Source organism: Mus caroli, chromosome 17 (genome assembly GCF_900094665.2).
Source record: "Mus caroli chromosome 17, CAROLI_EIJ_v1.1, whole genome shotgun sequence".
Lineage (NCBI taxonomy): Eukaryota > Metazoa > Chordata > Mammalia > Rodentia > Muridae > Mus > Mus caroli.
The window spans coordinates 16,787,623-16,793,809 of record NC_034586.1 but is presented as its reverse complement, the minus strand read 5'-3'; the positions used below and the strand labels follow the sequence as shown (position 1 = coordinate 16,793,809).

The 6,187-nt window shown below is 34.3% G+C and overlaps 1 pseudogene; it reads right to left on the bottom strand.

The window, feature by feature from the left end:
* Positions 1 to 4,171: 4,171 nt before the first annotated feature.
* On the bottom strand, positions 4,172 to 5,101 carry LOC110312211 (annotated as a pseudogene).
* Between the last annotated feature and the right edge of the window lie 1,086 nt (positions 5,102 to 6,187).

Sequence of the window (6,187 nt, the reverse complement as noted above, 5' to 3'; positions counted from 1 at the left end):
CCCAGAAGTGGTAAAGCTGGGCCTTCCAATCGAACTATTTCCAATATTCTGAGAAATTGCAAGATTGATTTCCAGAGTGGTTGTACCAGTTTGTAATCCCACCAGAAATGAAAGATTGTTTCTCCCTGCCCTTACCAGCATATACATTTATGAACTTAGCCATTCTTATTGCTATAAGATATAATATCATGTTCATTTTGAATTGCATTTCCCTGATGACTAAGCATATATAATACTTCTTTAAGTTCTTGGCCATTAGAGATTCTTCTCTTGAGAATTCTACATTTTTTTTTTGTTTTTGTGTTTGGTTTTATTTTTTGTTTGTTTGTTTTAAATCTAAGTTCATGAATTCTTTATATATTTTGCATATTAGCACTCTGTGAGATATAGGGAGGGTGAGGATAGTTTACCACTATCTAAGCTGATATTTTGTCCTGTTGATAATATCCATTACCTTACAGAAGATTTTTCATTAATCACTTTCTGATCTTTTTTGCATACTTTATTATTTTCCTTTTCACTTATTATTATCATTATTAATCATTCCATTTTATCTCAAATGATATCCAACTTCCCAGTTATGCTTCAGCCACCCTCCATCCTAACTATGCCATTCCCCTTTTCTTTTGTCTGTATAAGAGTGCTCCTACACCCACCCACAATCTCCCACCCATCGCTCAAGAATCCCCTACTCTGGAGCATCAAGCCTCCATAGGACCAAGAGCCTCCCTTCCCCTCCCATTGCTGTCATGCAAAGACATCTTCTGCTACATATGTATCTGTAGCCAAAGATCCCTCTAGATAAATTCCTTGGTTGATTGTCTAGTCTCTGGGATAATCATGTGCATTTCCAGACTTATGTGTTCAAAACCACTGATGATACAAAGTTTCTCTATAAAAACCATCTTTTCATGACACAAGACAGTTTTCCGTTTATTTGTAATTTGCTAGGGTTGAATGAATATAGAAGTACATATTGTTCAGAAGCTTTCAATTTATATGTTGGTAAAAGGATTGTGTACAGTCCTTGTTGAAAAAACGTTCTGGTTGGACGATCTTGATTCATAACACATGAACAGTAAGACAATTACTATTGGAAACATCTCACAGGTGATTGCCAATCTGATCAACATGAACCGGCATAGATTATTCATGAGAGTAAAAAAAGAGGATCAGGGACATGTATTAGAGCAGACAGCATCTTTCTTTGGTGCTCTCTAGTTTTCACTGCAAACACTTTAATTCTGTAAATAGACTGCTGAGGTATTTATTATTATTATTATTATTATTATTATTATTATTATTATTATTATTACTATTATTACTATTACTATTATTATCCTGATATTAGTGTTTTTCTTTCATAATTTTTCCCACTGTTCTTCCATAACATATCCACATCTTTAATGACTTCAATACACTACTTAAGTTGCTCAAATATGAACAAGAAAGTGGAAAATGACTGGATGATCATAAGGATATAGGTCATGATAGTCCTTTAACTATGGGAGAAGTAGAGGAAAGAATTTTCAAATGTGTAGCACAATTTGTAGTCATGGGTTTCCCGTGTCTCTGTTAAGACATCTATGACAGAAACATAAATTAGCATTTAGGTCTCTTGCAATTACATATAGATTTCATATATCTCACCATTACTTTTATGACTTGGGTATGAGCGACTTAGAAATATATGAATGTAAGGACATGATATAAATTTTCATTGGAATATAGATTGACATAGTTGTTTCAAATATTACATTTGGAATTAGTACATGCAATACAGGATTTTAATAAAAGCTACCATGTTTTCCGTGCACTCTACACCACCAGAATCATTGCATCAGATTTTGGGAATGCTCATGTTTAGGGGATGACAGATCACTGCTATTTTTGACTGCACACTCTTGTCAACTTGCTCTCTTAGTTGAGACTTTTGATCCTATGATTAATCTTCAGTGTTATGGGCTATGTCATGAATGTGAGGTAATAATTTATAGAAATAGCAGGAGAGTAGAAACATATCTTAGAGTGTGAGGGTTGACAACTTGAGAGAGTCAAGGAAAAGTTTCAGTACCAAGATCAAATCTACTCTTTTGTAATATAATGAACTATAAAATTTCTTTTAAAGAAATGATTAAATTGCTACTGACAGATTCAGTGTACGGACTGTGAACACTATTCTGCCATTTATGTATAAGATGATATTTTAATTTTAATTAGAATATAAGTATATCTCTCTTCTTTCTTCCTTCAATCCATTCAATGTCCCACTGACTCAGTCCATCTCAAAATCATGATCTGATTTCATTATTATTACATTCTTTCCAAATATATTTGCATAAAATTATAAAAATAAAACCTAGTAAGCCAATTTTGTTTTACCAGTGAGTAGGTAATTTCAAGGTTTACAAATTTGTATTATAAAACCAATTAAGTACTTTTTCTTTGGGAAATCTAAATTCTCCTTCTCTCTCTGTTAATTGTTTTGAAGAAACTGTAGAAAAACAAGACAGAGGTATTATAACATGAATGTATTAAGAAAAAACAAAATGTATGAATGATAGATTTTTTTNAAAGAAAAGAATACCTACTGAATAGACATTAAAAGAACCATTGGGAAAGTTATTACTATATGTGTGAACCAAAATGTATTCATATTCATTTATATATAGAAAGTGTTTATTTAGCTACTACTAAAACATATTTGAAAACCCATATGTCACTTCCCATCTCTGATACTTTATACTGAAAAATACACATATTGATTTTATCAACTTTTCCCTCCAGAAAATACTGCATAAGCCTGAATAATTCCCAAAGAAAGTAAAAGAAATTATCTCATAGATTTGAAGTTGTGGGAGTATGTTGATAAATCTGCATAGGTACAGTGAGGACAGCAGAGCAGATGTGATCAAAATTAGTGGTAACATGGTTCATGAGATCTCACATGGAAAGACATGTAGTTAGATAGAAATGGAACATGTAATGTTTCCTCTAGGATAACATGCCAGATGGCACCAAGTGTCCAATATATGGTTTCCGGGGACACAGAGAAAGTTCCCATATCACAGAGCATGTTGATTAAGAAAGCGAAGAACTTTGTACTCATGTGTTCAGTGCCTGGGGATTCCAGAAGAGGACATGGCACCCTGGAATCTGGAGTTATATGCAGAGGTTAGCTAATGTGTGGAAGAGTTTGCACTTCAACTCTTGGCTCTATGAGAGGAGTTCACATTCTTAACTGCTGATCCATCTTCCCAGCACTGAAGAGATCAGTGTCCATGTTGATTTTTTCATAATCATAGAGGTGAATTCCATCAGCAATGTGTAGAATATAGAAATACATTATATGAAGCATGAGAAATTGTAAAAGTCAAATATAAATTATACACTGAAATCATTTTATTTGGGAAAAGAAATTGTTTAAAATGATCTGAACATTAAGGTCAAACTTACCTCCATGTTTTTATTTGATATAGGAGGGAATCCAGAAGGCAAGTTTGGACTTCATTATTTTACATTCTATTTGGAAAACATATGCAGATGTATATCCAATGTAGAAAATTATTTGAGCCATGAGTGGGCCTCTTGTATATTGATATGTGTTGAACATATATGTCTGCATTTAAAGTATGAGTATAACAAAGGAAGGAACGTACAATGTCACACATTCACAAGGGGAACAGTAATGCAGGGTGTAATTTTACATTCCATTTTTTAAAAAAAACAGTGGTAGGTCATATAATGCAACAATGCAAGTAAACAAAGTATAAGCATAGATTTCCACTAAATGGTTATGTTGCTTATTTCTGGGTGTGTCACACAAAAAAACCAAACAGCAAAGCACAAAGGGCATACTGGGCATGAAAATCTAAAATATACCTAGTTTTTCATTGGTCTTCCTAATTTGAATTACACTTGCACACACAAGGTATCACAAATTGCATTTCTCTCTCTCTCTCTCTCTCTCTCTCTCTCTCTCTCTCTCTCTCTCTCTCTCTCTGTGTGTGTGTGTGTGTGTGTGTGAACACATTTATCTGCATGCACAGTGATATCATGATTACCTCCACCATGCCATGGTATTACTGCAATTATTCTCACAGTTCTGTCAGAATGACTGAATAACTATGAAATCTGTCCAGAATCTCTCAAATCCTTTCTGGTCAGAGGCTTAGGGAAAATGTATATTCCTTTTCAAATAACTGGAAATCCGAGAGTCTTGGCTCATGAGAAGAAAGGGACAAACAGTGGGGAAAAGCAGAGAAGTCATTGCAGTCATATTCACCAGAAACCAGCTGGGATTATAAAGGAGAGCTCCAAAGGATTGACAAGCAGAAGAAATTGTGTAAANGGAGACAAAAGTACAGACCAAGAGAAGGATGGTTTTAGTGGCTCTGGACTCAGGGGAGGATCTAGAAGAAAGACTGGTCCTGGACATGTATTGCATCATCTGCTTGTGCCTGTTCAGTGTGAGAACCATGGAGCCACTGGCCCATAGCATGAGCCCCAGCAAAATCACTTCAGGACCTGACATTAATGTGGCATAAAGGATGTCACTGGTTGGATCATGACGGACAGAATAACAGTATAATTAAGACCTCAGATTTGCTGTGCTTTCATTGCCATTTCTTGCCCTCATATGCACAAGATTCACGCTGCTTATAAGTAAATAAATCACCCAGTTGAGGTACACAGAACAACAAATGCACTTGTGTGTTCTTACTTTATGTTCTGAATCCCTGGAGATCCCGGGGCTGATGATGATGGCCTGAAACACACTAAGAAATGAGGTGCTGCCAATACCTGCACCCCTTCCTACTCTGTGTAAAGAAGAAACCAATTTGCATCCAATATCATTGAGAAAATCTGTAAACCCAAATGAGNATATTGTCTGGGGCACTCCTTTACACAGTACANTTAAGATATTGGCTACAATCAAGTGAATTAGAATCCAGTCTGTAGACCTTAACCTGTACCTTGTTAGGTAAAAATATATATAGTGGTATAGAAGAGTGAAATTCCCTAGAATTCTAATTATAGTCAAAGAGATGAATATCATTCCTATAGACAACTCACTGGCTTCCATGCTGTCAGTTCTTGTTCTCAAAGTGAGGATCCTGCATGGCAAGGTGAAGGTGGAGACACAGTCACCATTCTCTATCCTAAATGAATCATTAAGATATATTCAACATGTAGGACATCTACCACTTTTGCATACTTTTTACCCATAAAAGTGATTTTATTGGGCCACAAAGCAATCAGATATCTCTAAGTTCATACTTTATGAATTGTGTAAAAAACTAGCACTGTCTCATTAACAGGAGATGCACAACAATATTTGTAAGGGGTGACACATGTTTGAAAGAAAGCAATGATTTCATCCTCACAACAATACAATAGTCATATGACTTACATTTAACTCTGGGAGTTAAACACGAATCCATGTAAAATATAGTAATATGACTACATTATTAATAAGGGAACAAGCAATATTATTTTTGTATTACCAAAAGAAGTGAAATATGATTAAGGACATAGGAGTTGAGTTTTATGAATTAAGGCTATAATTCCAACATGAATTGTGTCAAGGGATAGTTACAAACATTAACACTGGAGGAAAAAGATTACTATGTCAAATGACATTAATGTTTAAAATATTTTATGGTCAGAGGGAAGTTTATAGTAGAAAACAATATTCTGTAGGACTCATCTGTGTGGTCAGTTTTTCTACTTTCAATTTCCTGTATAAATTATAAGTAGTGCGATATTTGATGGCACTGTTTTCAAATACCTGTAAAAATATTTAATTCTAATAGTTGAAATCTGAAAGAAATAAAAATTATAAAGGCCCTTTTATAAAAGTTTTGTAAAAGTTAAAAGGCCCTTGCTACATACATAGAAAATAATTCTGGAATTTATTCATTTTTTATATATAAAATTTAATTTCTTGTCACAACTTCTTCTATTAAGGCTAGACAAACTCCAGTTAGGGGAAAGGGTTCTGTTGCCAAAAGCAGGCAACAGAGTCAGAGATAGCCCCTGCTCCTGCTGTTAGTGGTCCCACAAGGGGACCACGCTGTACACTGGTTACATATGTTAACCATAGAGATTTCTTTTTTTGTTAAATTTAAATAAGTTAAATGTTTTAGTTCTCTTAATTAAATATTTTAACACATTATATTCAAAG